This window comes from Mobula hypostoma, chromosome 9 (assembly GCF_963921235.1).
Source record: "Mobula hypostoma chromosome 9, sMobHyp1.1, whole genome shotgun sequence".
In the NCBI taxonomy this organism is placed as follows: domain Eukaryota; kingdom Metazoa; phylum Chordata; class Chondrichthyes; order Myliobatiformes; family Myliobatidae; genus Mobula; species Mobula hypostoma.
This window is the reverse complement of record NC_086105.1, coordinates 141,517,114-141,530,266: the sequence shown is the minus strand read 5'-3', so window position 1 is coordinate 141,530,266 and position 13,153 is coordinate 141,517,114. Positions and strand designations below refer to the sequence as shown.

At 44.9% G+C, this 13,153-nt stretch overlaps 1 protein-coding gene across 1 annotated transcript in view; it reads left to right on the top strand.

The window, feature by feature from the left end:
* Nucleotides 1-13,153, top strand: part of LOC134351405 (ras-related protein Rab-26-like) — a 441,889-nt gene that overhangs the window by 407,929 nt on the left and 20,807 nt on the right. The gene's annotated exons all lie outside the window — the stretch shown is intronic.

Below are 13,153 nucleotides of genomic sequence, written 5' to 3'. Positions count from 1 at the left end.
TTAATTTGCAGGTTGAATTGGTGGTGAGGAAGATGAATGTAATGTTAACATTCATTTAAAGAGGACTAGAATATCAAAGCAAGGTTGTAATCTTGAGGCTATATAAGCCACTGGTGATGCTTCACTTAGAGTTTTTTTGAGCAGTTTTGGGCTGCTTATTTAAGAAAGGATGTGCTGACATTGGAGAAGGCCCAGAGGAGGTTCACGAGGATATTTCTGGGAATGAAAGGGTTATCATATAAGCAGCGATTGAAGGCTCTGGGCATTTACTCGCTGGAATTTAGAAGAATAAGGAGAGATCTCATTGAAACCTATCAAATGTTGAAAGGCAAAGATAGAGTGGATGTGAAGAGGATGCTCCCTTTGGTGGACGATTCGAGGACCAGAGGGCACAGCCTCAAAATAGAGGGACGTCCATTTAGAACGGAGATGAGGAGGAATTTCTTCAGCCAAAGGGTGGTGAATCTGGGGAATTCTTTGCCACAGGCTGCTGTGGAGACCAGGTCACTGGATGCATTTAAGGTGGAGGTTGATAGGTTCTTGATTAGTCAGGGCATGAAAGGTTATGGGGAGAAGGCAGAAGGATGGGGTTAAGAGAGAAATGGGTCAGCCATGATGATCTGGCGGAGCAGACCCAAAGGGCTGAATGGCCTAATTTTGCTCCTATGTCTTATGGTCTATAGTTTTGATTTTATTTTGGACAGATTTTCAGCATCCGAAGAAATTTGACTTTTTTTTGTCTTGTTTGCAGTTGAGATCTGTCTCCTTTCCAGAGATAAGCCCTACGATTCAAATGAAAGAGAATATTTGCCATTGGCTAATGCTACTTGCAAAGACTCATTTCACTGATCTCTTCAGGCTCCTTGTAAGCAAGCCTGAGTTTAATTCCAGTTCAGCAGAACCGTGGCAATCTTAAGAAGATTTGCATGCATGGAAAATTGTAACAAGAGGGTCATTAACATTGTGTTGACTTTCATTATCACCAACCTCCCAAATAGTGCATTACTTCAGGAACTCAATGTAATAACCACTTTAATATATGCTTGACTGCTTCCTTATGGATATTTGTAAAGCACCTATTTGAAGCTTCATCATTTATAATTGTCGTACTGTGAGGCGGGCCATCATTTTATAGCCTCAGGGAATCTTTTTATTATTATTAATTTAACTTACAACTTGTTTTCCTAGAACTTGTGATGAGGTTAGACCATGAGACCATTAAGGCATAGGAGCAGAATTAGGCCATTCAGCCCATTGAGTATGCTCCACCATCAGTCGCAGTTGATTTGTCCTGCCTTCTCCCTGTAACCGTTAACCTTTGGCCGTACTAAGCAGGAACCTGTCAACCTCTGCTTTAAGTATTCTTAGCCTTCACAGACGTCTGTGGCAATGAATTTCATAGATTCTCCTCCCTCTGGCTACAGAAATTCCTCCTCATCTCTGTTCGACAGGGATGTCCTTGTAGTCTGAGGTTATGTGATTATGTAATTTGATTTACAGCATTTGCGGAATCTTTTGAGTTTATGGTCCACCATTTGATCATATCTGATTTTTTTTCCCTTTCAACCCCATTCTCTCTGCCTTCTCCCCGTAACCTTAGGTGCCCTTACTAATCAAGAACCTATCAATCTCTGCTTTAAATATGCCCAGTGACTTGGCCCCCACGGCTGTCTGTGGCAATGAATTCTACAGATTCACCACCCTCTGGCTAAACAAATAATTCCTCGTCTCTACTAAAGGAACATCCTTCCGTTCTGAGCAACCCACTGGAGGAACTCAGCGGGCCAGGCAGCATCTAGGAAAAGAGTACAGTCGACATTTTGTGCAGAAACCCTTATATTCTGAGGCTGTTCCCTGTGATCCTAGACTCCCTCACGAGAGGAAACATCCTCTCCATGTCCACTCAATCTAGGTGTTTCAATATTTGATAGGTTTCAATGAGAACCCCCCTCATTCCACAGTCCTGAACTTGCTGTTCAGTCGAACAAGCATAAAAATGTTTAACAAGAGGGACATTGAAAATATGTTGTCTTTCATTATCACCCGCATCCCAAATAGTGCATTACTTCAGGAACTCAATGTAATAATCACTCTAATATATTCCTGACTGATTTATTTTTCGATGTTTGTAAAGCACCTATTTGAAATTTCATCATTTATAATTGATGTATTGTGAAGTGGGCCATCATTTTATTGCCTTAGGGAATATATTTTTATTATTAATTTAACTTACAAATTCTTTTCCTAGGACTTGTGATGAGGCTATCTTTTTTTCCAGTCCAGTCCAAAACTTGATTAACTTCTTCACAGAGGTTAAGTTCTAAGTAACTGTTAGATTTCTTTTCAGGAAAATTACTCAGTAATGAGAAATGGATATCCCTAGCCTTGCCAGCATTTACTGTCCAGTTAAAAACGCAAACACGAGGAATTCTGCAGATGCTGGAAATTCATGCAACGCACATCAAAGTTGCTGGTGAATGCAGCAGGCCAGGCAGCATCTCTAGGAAGAGGTACAGTCGACGTTTCGGGCCAAGACCCTTTGTCAGGACTAACTGAAAGAAGAGCTAGTAAGAGATTTGAAAGTGGGAGGGGGAGGGGGAGATCCAAAATCCCTCCCCCTCCTGTCTTCTCCTATCATTTTGGATCTCCCCCTCCCACTTTCAAATCTCTTACTAGCTTTTCTTTCAGTTAGTCCTGACGAAGGGTCTCGGCCCGAAACGTCGACTGTACCTCTTCCTAGAGATGCTGCCTGGCCTGCTGTGTTCACCAGCAACTTTAATTTACTGTCCATCCCTAGATGACCTGTCACCTGTGTTGCCTGGTGAGATGATTCAGTGGGGGAGTTAAGAGGCAATCATTGAGAATAAGTAGAAAGATAGCAGGTTTTTTACAAAATACTGATGGACTTTTACTGCTGTACCATTGAGAGCATATTCACCAACTGCATCTCAGTGTGGTATGGCAATTGTCCCATATCGGACTGCAAAGCACTCCAGCGTGTGGTGAAAATTGCCCAGCGGATTATCGGCACCCAATTGCCCACCATTGAGAACATCTACCATAAACGCTGCCTGGGCAGGGTGAAAATCATTATCAGGGATGCATCTCACCCTAACCATGGACTTTTTACTCTCCTCCCATCCGGTAGGCACTACAGGAGCCTCCACTCCTGCACCAGCAGGCACAGGAAGAGCTTCTTCCCTGAGGCTGTGACCCTGCTGAACCTCACGTCACAGAGCTAAGCAGTATTGCACCCATACTGTACTATCTCAGTACTTTTATATTTGTGTGCTGTAGCACTTACGTTTTATTCGCAGTTATTTTGTAAATAACACTGTTCTTTGCATTTCTGGTTAGATGCTAACTGCATTTCATTGGCATTGTATCTGTACTCGGCACAATGACAATAAAGTTGAATCTAATCTAATCTAAAATGGATACATAACAAACTGCAGATGCTTGAATCTCCAGCAACAAAGGAGATGCTGGAGGAACACAACAGGCCAAGCAGAATCTGCGAAGGGAAATGGGCAGTGAACGTTCTGGGTTGAGGGAAATAGTTAATGTTTCAGGTCGAGGGAAATGGACAGTCGATGTTTCGGTTCGAAGGAAATGGACAGTTGATATTTTGGGTCAAGGGAAATGGACAGTTGATGTTTCGGGTCGAGGGAAATGGACAGTCGATGTTTCAGGACAAGAGAAATGGACAGTTGATGTTTCGGGTCGAGGGAAATGGACAGTCAATGTTTCAGGTCGAGGGAAATGGACAGTCGATGTTTTGGGTCGAGGGAAATGGACAGTTGATGTTCCGGGTCGAGGGAAATGGACAGTCGATGTTCCAGGTGAGGGAAATGGACAGTCAATGTTTCAGGACAAGGGAAATGGACAGTGGATGTTTCAGGTCGGGGGAAACGGACAGTCGATGTTTCGGGTTGGGGAAATGGACAGTTGATGTTTTGAGTCACAATCCTTCATTTGGACTGTCAAATTCAAATGAATCTTGCTGGCTTTTTAAACTTTGTCTGTGAGTATCCATCTTTTTCCTCAGCTGCTGAGTTCCTCCAGTGCTTTGTGTGTTGCTGGATTTTCAGAAAGCGAATGAATTATGTTTTAGGTTCATAGTGATCGTTTGGGGGACAAAGAGGGGAGTTAGGGATCAGGTTGGGGTTTAGGGACAGGATGTCACAGTGTGTGTGGTAATGTGGGAATCCAAGTGTGGAGGAAAGAGAGACGCCTATGTGGAGAGGGCACCCAGAGTTTACTCATAAGAATTCCAACAGAACATTGGCAGCTCAGCTGAGCGACACCTCGAGACGTAACATTCTCAAAACTAGGACCCCACAATTAACAGTAATCAGGACATCCACTTAAATAATACAGGTAACACAGAATCCCAAACCCATCAAAATAAACTTAACAAGTTTAAACAGAAAGTACCAGTAGACCGTATTATAAGGAGTGAGTCACTCGAGTTTCCATCCAGGGGGTCAGTGTGGACATGGTGGAGGATTACAAATACCTGGGGATACGAATTGACAATAAACTGGACTGGTCAAAGAGCACTGAGGCTGTCTACAAGAAGGGTCAGAGCCGTCTCTATTTCCTGAGGAGACTGAGGTCCTTTAACATCTGCCGGACGATGCTGAGGATGTTCTACGAGTCTGTGGTGGCCAGTGCTATCATGTTTGCTGTTGTGTGCTGGGGCAGCAGGCTGAGGGTAGCAGACACCAACAGAATCAACAAACTCATTCGTAAGGCCAGTGATGTTGTGGGGATGGAACTGGACTCTCTCACGGTGGTGTCTGAAAAGAGGATGCTGTCCAAGTTGCATGCCATCTTGGTCAATGTCTCCCATCCACTACATAATGTACTGGTTGGGCACAGGAGTACATTCAGCCAGAGACTCATCCCACCGAGATGCAACACAGAGCGTCATAGGAAGTCATTCCTGCCTGTGGCCATCAAACTTTACAACTCCTCCCCTGGAGGGTCAGACACCCTGAGTCAATAGGCTGGTCCTGGACCTATTTCCTGGCATAATCTACATATTACCATTTAATTATTTATGGTTTTATTACTATTTAATTATTTATGGTGCAACTGTAACAAAACCAATTTCCCCCGGGATCAATGAAGTATGACTCTGACTATGATGTAGAGAGGGCACCCAGAGTTTACTCATAAGAAATCCAACAGAACATTGGCAGCTCAGCTGAGCGACACCTCGAGACGTAACATTCTCAAAACTAGGACCCCACGATTAACAGTAATCAGGACATCCACTTAAATAATACAAGTAACAAAGAATCCCAAGCCCATCAAAATAAACTTAACAAGTTTAAACAGAAAGTACCAGTAGACCGCGTTATAAGGAGTGAGTCACTCGAGTAAAAACACTAGGAATTCTAAATGATTAACGACTCTTATTAAGCAGCAATTAACCAATTCAGGTGCTCTGAAAACCTTGAAGCTCAGTGCTGTCCAGTTCCCCACACAGACCCAAAGAGCTCGTTGCACAGGGATGTGTGGGAATGATAGAACAGGCCAAGTCTAAGATTCTGCTCTGCATTTGGAAGTCATTGATGGGGATGGGGTCGGACCCGCAGATCAGCGAGGATGAGGGCTCGAGTCATGGGCATGTTCTGGGGATTGGTGTTCTGTTCAGGCAGGAGGGGAAAGGGCTGAGGTATGCAAATTATGAAATAGGTCTTCGAGGCCTAGTATTGGAGCCCCACCATCAGCAAATCTGGAGCTCGGGGTCTGGATTTCAGGGACTCATTCATGATCATTGTCAAATCCTGGGTCAGTACTGAAGGTCAAAGCCCGAAGTTCAATTGAAAGCCCAGGAGTCAACGCCTGATGTCCAGGGCCCTGAGTTTGTGAGTCTCTTCAAGTCCGCTGGGGGAATTGAAGGTGCAATGTCTGTGAATCCACTCGCCCGCTGGAGGTTGGAGGCCGAAGACGTCGGACGGTCCTGGGGTTAGAGGAGTGTGTATGTGCATCATTTGGTGGGAGGGAGGACCAGGAGCTTGTTTTACTGTTGTTACCTTGTTGCTTTGTATATCCCGTTTTAATGTGTGTTGTTCTGCCAAACATAGTGTGCACGCTATCGGAATTAGAATCAGCTTTAATACCACTGGCATATGTTGTGAAATTTGTAGTTGTATGGCAGCAGTACAGTGCAATACATTATAAAAACTACAAATTATTATAAGAACTATATATATATATATATATATATATATATATATATATATATATTAGAGCAGTATGAAGTGGAGAGAAAGCTGTTGCCTATGGAGCAGGCTCCACCTCGCCACACAGCTGATGAATGCTAAGGACCAGCAGAGACCAATACAGGAGTTGTCGGTCAGCGATGAACTCAACGTAGGACGCCAGCTCCGTATTTTTCCTCAGGGTTTACTCCCAAAGACCTTACCATGAGTGAGAACAGCTGCAAGGCAGTGTAAGTTTGAGATCAGAGTTTTCTCTCTCCTGGATGTCCTGCCAACGATGGCTGATCTGCCCAAATAGAGATTGGTTTTAAGGCCAGTAACTCACCTTTGCCCCTTCTCCTGTCAGAAGAAACAGTTCCATTGGGCTTCGGCACATGTGATGGCCAGGAGCTGGATTTGGTTGTCAGAAGCTATTTGAGACACACAACATTATCCCCACTACCACCCCCAGCTATAATAACCTTAAGGAACCATATATATGTGTAAGTGTGTTGTAATATATAGAGCAAAAAGAGAAAAAAAAAATACTGAGGTAGCTTTCATGGGTTCGTTCATTGTCCATTCAGAAATCTGATAGCAAGCGGGAAGAAGCTATTCCTAAAACATTGAGTATGTGTCTTCAGGCTCCTGTACTCCATCCTTGATGGTAGTAATGAGACGAGGACATGCCCTGCACAATGGGAGTACTGAATGATAGTCTTGCGAGACCATGGATCTGCACCCGGAAAGTCTTCACTCTCCAGGGCACAGACCTGGCCAAGGTTGTTTGGAAGACCGGCAGTTGCCCATGCTGCAAGTCTCCCCTCTCCACGATACCGACGTTGTCCAAGGGAAGGGCATTAGGACCCATACAGCTTGGCACTGGTGTTGTCGCAGAGCAATGTGTGATTAAGTGCCTTGCTCCAGGACACAACACGTTCCCTCAGCTGGGGCTTGAACTCACGACCTTCAGGTTGCTAGTCCAGTGCCTTAACCACTTGGCCACGTGCCCACACACTGAATGATAGATGCCACCTTTCTAACGCAACAGCTTTTTGTATGCTATGCTGATGTATGGTGACACTTGCGGGCTGCCCCCAGCACATCCTGGGGTCTGTTTGTTGTTAATTCAGACAACAAATTTCACTGAACGATGTACGTGAGATAATTGAATCTGAACCGGATTAAGGCAGCTTTTGGATCTAGATTTGCTTATTTAAAATTCTCAGCCACCAGGTTTGAATTAGGCCTTGTGTCCTCTGGAGCATCAGATTATTGGCCATTGATGTTACTACTATGAAGTCACACTCTGCAGCCACATTAACAGAAGTCTGGATCGGTGCCTCTGTGATCTGCTCAGATTTAATCCAAGCGGGTAGGTAGCCAATTCCTTGTCCCCGCACCATAAGGTGGCACATGAAGCTGCTACAAAAGGAAGGCTGGCACATTTCACTGGCTGTGGACGTCCCAAAGTGTTTTACATGTACTTCTTGGCCAAAATAAAATCTATTTATTTCGCTATACAGAACAGGCCCCCGTCAGCCCAATGAGCTGCACTGCCCAGCAACTTATCACTAAGTTAGATTAGTCACCGGGACCGGATGAGGTATACCCCAGGCTACTATGGAAAGTGAGGGAGGAGATTGCTGAGCCTCTTGTGATGATCTTTGCGTCATCCACAGGGACAGGAGAAGTATCAGAGGATTGGAAGGTTGCAAATGTTGTTCCCTTGTTCGAGAAAGGGAGTAGAGATAACCCAGGAAATTATAGACCAGTGAGTCTGACTTCAGTGGTGGGCAAGTTCTTGGGGAAGATCCTGAGAGGCAGGATTTATGAGCATTTTGGGGAGACATGATCTGATTAGGGATAGTCAGCATGGCTTTGTCAAGGGCAGCTCATGCCTTACAAACCTGATTGAATTCTTTGAAGAAGTAACAAAACACATTGATGAAGGTAGAGCAGTGGATGTAGTATATTTGGATTTCAGTAAGGCATTTGATAAGGTTCCCCATGCCAGGCTCCTTCAGAAAGTAAGGAGGCATGGGGTCCAAGGAGACCTTGCTTTGTGGATCCAGAATTGGCTTGCTCACAGAAGGCCAAAGGGTGGTTCGTATTCTGTATGGAGGTTGGTGACCAGTGGTGTTCCGCAGTGATCTGTTCTGGGACCTCTCCTCTTTGTGATTTCTATGAATGAACTGGATAAAGAAGTAGAAGGGTGGGTTAGTAAGTTTGCTGATGACACAAAGGTTGGGAGTGCTGTGGTTAGTGTGGAGGGCTATCAGAGCTTATAGCAGGACATCGATAGAATGCAGAACTGAGCTGAGAAGTGGCAGATGGACTTCAACCCAGGTAAGTGTGAAGTGGTTTAGTTTGGTAGGTCGAATTTGAAGACAGAATTTAATATTAATGCTAGGACTCTGGGCAGTGTGGAGGATCTGAGAGATCTTGGGGTTTATGTCGATAGGACACTCAAAGCTGCTGCACAGGTTGACAGTGTTGTTAAGAAGACATATGGTGTATTGGCCTTCATCAACCGTAGGGTTGAGTTCAAGAGTCGTGAGGTAATGTTACAGCTATACAAGACCATGGTCAGACCCCACTTGGAGTACTGTGTTCAGTTCTGGTCACCTCACTACAGGAAGACTGTGACTACTATAGAGAGAGTGCAGAGGAGATTTACAAGGATGTTGCTTGGATTGGAGGGCGTTTGCAAAGAAACCCTAATTGGCTGGAATGCGTGATTGCCGTCTTCTTTCAGCTGACCACGTGAGAGCGCCCAGACTCCTCAGCAGTGACTGCAGTCCAAACACATAACGGTTCGTAGGTTAATTGGTCATTGTAAGTTATCCTGTGATTAGGCTAGTGTTAAATAGGTGAGTTGTATTGAGAATAGGTTGAGTGAACTTGGCCTTTTCTCCTTGGAGTGTTGGAGGGTGAGAGGTCACCTGATAGAGGTGTACAAGATGATGAGGGGCAATGATCGTGTGAGTAGCCAGAGGCTTTTTCCCAGGGCTGAAATGGCTAACACGAGAGAGCACAGTTTTAAGGTGCTTGGAAACAGGAACTGAGGGGATGTCAGGGGTAAGTTTTTCACACAGAGAGTGGTGGGTGCATGGGATGCACTGCCAGTGACGGTGGTGGAAGCGGATACAATAGGGTCTTTTAAGAGCCTCTTAGGTATATGAAATTTAGAAAAATAGAGGGCTATGCAGTAGGGAAATTCTAGGCAGTTTCTAGAGTAGGTTACGTGGTCAGCACAACATTGTGAGCCGAAGGACCTGCAATGCGCTGTAGATTTCTATGTTCTATGTTCTAACCCACCTATTTAACACTAGCCTAATCACAGGATAACTTACAATGACCAATTAACCTACTGACCGGTACGTGTTTGGACTGCAGTCACTGCTGCGGAGTCTGGGCGCTCTCACGTGGTCAGCTGAAAGAAGATGGCAATCACGCACGTGAGAATGCACACAGTCCAGCCAGTTAGGGTTTCTTTGTAACTGTATTTAATACTTTTCCATTTATTTTGGTCTTGTCAAGCCATGACTGAAGCACAGCGATGACAGCACTTTCTGCTTACCTTAATCCACATTCCGGGAAGGATGAGTGATTTAGATAGTTGCTATGAAAGAAGCCGAGTTCATTTAGTTCTGGGTTACTGTGACGCAGTGATGGCATTAGTTTATAGTTCGTTTAAGAGTTTTTCGTTATTGGATGTGTTGGCCTAATGTTTATAATTTTCCTTTGTTCTGTACAGTTCTAATTAAATCTCAGTAAACTATTCGCTCTGTGGCTGTGTCTCTCCCTCTGCACTCGGGCTATCAGTGAACTCCTGTCACTGAGAGGAAACCAGAGCACCTGGAGGAAATCTATGAGAATGTACAACCTCCTTACTGATGGTGCCGGAGCTGAACTCTGAACTCCGGAACACCCCGGGCTTCAGTAACTGTTACGCTGCTGTGACTCCCTCATGCCTCACCACTGGATCTGACAGAGAAAAATGTAATAATCTGAGTGATGTTGATTCAGAGACAGTAATGGTAGGCTCTGGGATTCTGGCATTCATGACCAGGCAAAGTTTGGAAAAAAGGAAACTGATTATGTTAAACTTAAATAAAATATTGGTTAGGTCACTGGTTAGGTAAAGAGAAACTTTTGATTAATGCAGAGTAATTATTATTTGGAATTCACTTTCTGTTAGGAAGGTGGAAAGAGAATTCAGTTGGGAGTTACAGTCAGTGGTTAGGTTATTAGGTGCACCTGTACACCTGCTCATTAATGCAAACATTCAACTTGGGCAGCCAATCATGTGGCAGCAACTCAGTGCATAAAAGCTGCAGAAAGGGTCAAGAGGTTCAGTTGTTGTTCAGACCAAGCATCAGAATAGGGAAGATCACAAAGTGACTTTGAGTGTTGAATGATTGTTGGTGCCAGATGGGGTGGTTTGAGTATCTCAAAAACTGCTAATGTCCTGGGATTTTTACGCATATCACTCTTTAGAGTTTACAGAGAATGTTGCAAGAAACAAAAAAAAAGCGTTCAGAGTGCAAGACTCATGTGGGAAAAAATGCCTTGTTAATGAGAGAGGACAGAGGAAAATGGCCAGACTGGTTCAAGCTGACAGGAAGGTGACAGTAACTCAAACAACCACACATTACAACAGTGGTGTGCAGAAGAGCATCTCTGAATGCACAGCACGTCAAACCTTGAAGTGGCTGGGCTACAGCAGCAGAAGACCATGAATGTACCCTCAGTTGCCACTTTATTAGTTACAGGAGGTACCTAATAAAGTGGCCACTGACTGTAGATAGGCTCTTGACAAAGAACAGTTTGCCAGGGTATGAGGGAAGTTGGCGAGAGTGATAGGAATGTTCTACCGAGAGCGAAATGATCTCTTTCTCTGCTGTATCATTTCCACGATTCTGTAAATGATCAGTGTCGGCATGGGAGAAGTTCCCTGCCCTTCACCAAAGTGCTGGTGGATCTTCTGAGAGAGCCTCACTGATGCAGCTGCCACACTGGATTCATTTCCTCACGTCCAAGGTCAGAATCTTCAGAGAGTTACAAAGGCTCAACCACTACTCACTCCTGCCCACACGACTCCACAGGAGTCTGGAAATGGCTGCCAGGGTGGCGGTACAGGTAGATACACTAGGGGCTGTGTGTATCTAGGGCTTGTGTGGTCCTGTGATCCCGAGAGCGATGCCGTCTGGAGCTATGCTCCTGGTAGGGTCACCCATGGCGGTAAGGTCGAGGGTGGGGTCCCTGACAAAGAACAATCCAACCAAGACCTCAACGGTGGAACAGGCGGATGAAGTTACTTCGAACTCAATGGCTGTGAAGGCGGATGAAGGCTGCAACAAATCCATCAGCTCCAATCGTCGTGGTTTCCATGCCATTGGAATCAGTTGGTTGACTTGTGAAGTATCGTGTGCTTCTTGGAGTGCAACATCAAGTACATGTTAAACAAATACACGCACAGGCATCTTCTCTCTGTGGATCACTTCAGAACAACGACCACCATCCTTGACCTCGAGGGATAGCCACGACGACTAGGGGCATTTAAGAAACTCTTGGATAGGCACATAGACGACAGCAAAATGGAGGTGCTGTAGGAGGGAAGTGTTAGATTGATCTCAGAGTAGGTTAAAAGTTCAGCACAGCTTTTGGGTTTGAAGGACTGTGCTGTAGTGTTCTGTGTTCTATGTTTTGTTTTCCGTGTGGCCCTTAAGCCCATCAATTCTGTGCTGGCCATCAACCACATACACTACAGGCCCTCAGAATGTGGTAGCTCAGCGGTTAGCAGGGTGCTATTACAGCTCATAGTATCAGAGTTCAGAGTTCAATTCCAACGCTGCCTGCAAGAAGTTTGTATGCTGTCCGCATGGATTTCCTCTGAATGCTCCAGTTTCCTCTCACAGTCCAGAGATGTACAGGTTAGTAGATTAATTGGTCGTTGTAAATTGTCCTGTGATTAGGCTAGCACAGGGTGAAGGAGTAACACCTTATATTCTGTCTAGGCAGTTTCAAATCTGATGGCATGAATATCAATTTCTCCTTGCAGTAAAAAATAATGTCCCTCCTTTCTTCTTCTACTCCCCACTTTGGCCTCTTGCCTCTTCACCTTCCCCTGGGTCCCCTGCTCCTCCCCTTTCTCCTATGGTCTTCTCTCCTCTCCAACTCCTCCTTTTCCAGCCCTTTACCTTTCTGACCCACCTGGCTTCACCTGTCACCAAACAAGCTATCCTCCTTCCCCTCCCTTCACCTTTCTCTTCTGACATCTTCCCCCTTCGTTTGTAGTCCTGAAGAAGGGCTCGGCCTGAAACGTTTGTTCATTCCCATAATGCCGAGCTCCCCCAGCATTTGGTATGTGTTCCTGCTGGGTTTCCAGCATCTGCAGAATCTCTTGTATTTATGTAAAACTATTCTGTTCGGTTGAGATGAAGATAAGTTGTGTAGCTGTTAAATTAAATGCTCGATTTTTCTGCTGTACGTTCTTTGTCATTTTATTTCAGTTTATGATTGATAATGCCAGATACACTATCAGGCAGTAGGCTGCATTGAGAATGATACTACCATTTATTTATTTTTATTTAGCGATACTTCACGGAATAGGCCCTTCTGGCTCTTTGAGGTGCGCTGTCCTGCAACCCGGATTTAACCCTAACCTAACCATGGGACAATTCACCGATTAACCGTTCCAAGAGAAGAGCGTACAGAGACTCCTTATAGAGGATGCCAGAATTGAACTCCAAACTCCAGAGCTGTAATAGCATCGTGCTAACCTTGCATTACCATGGCACCCAATAATGTGTGACAATAGACAATAGGTGCAGCAGTAGGCCATTCGGCCCTTCGAGCCAACACCGCTATTCACTGTGATCATGGCTGATCATCCACAATCAGTATCCAGTTCCTGCCTTATCCCCATAACC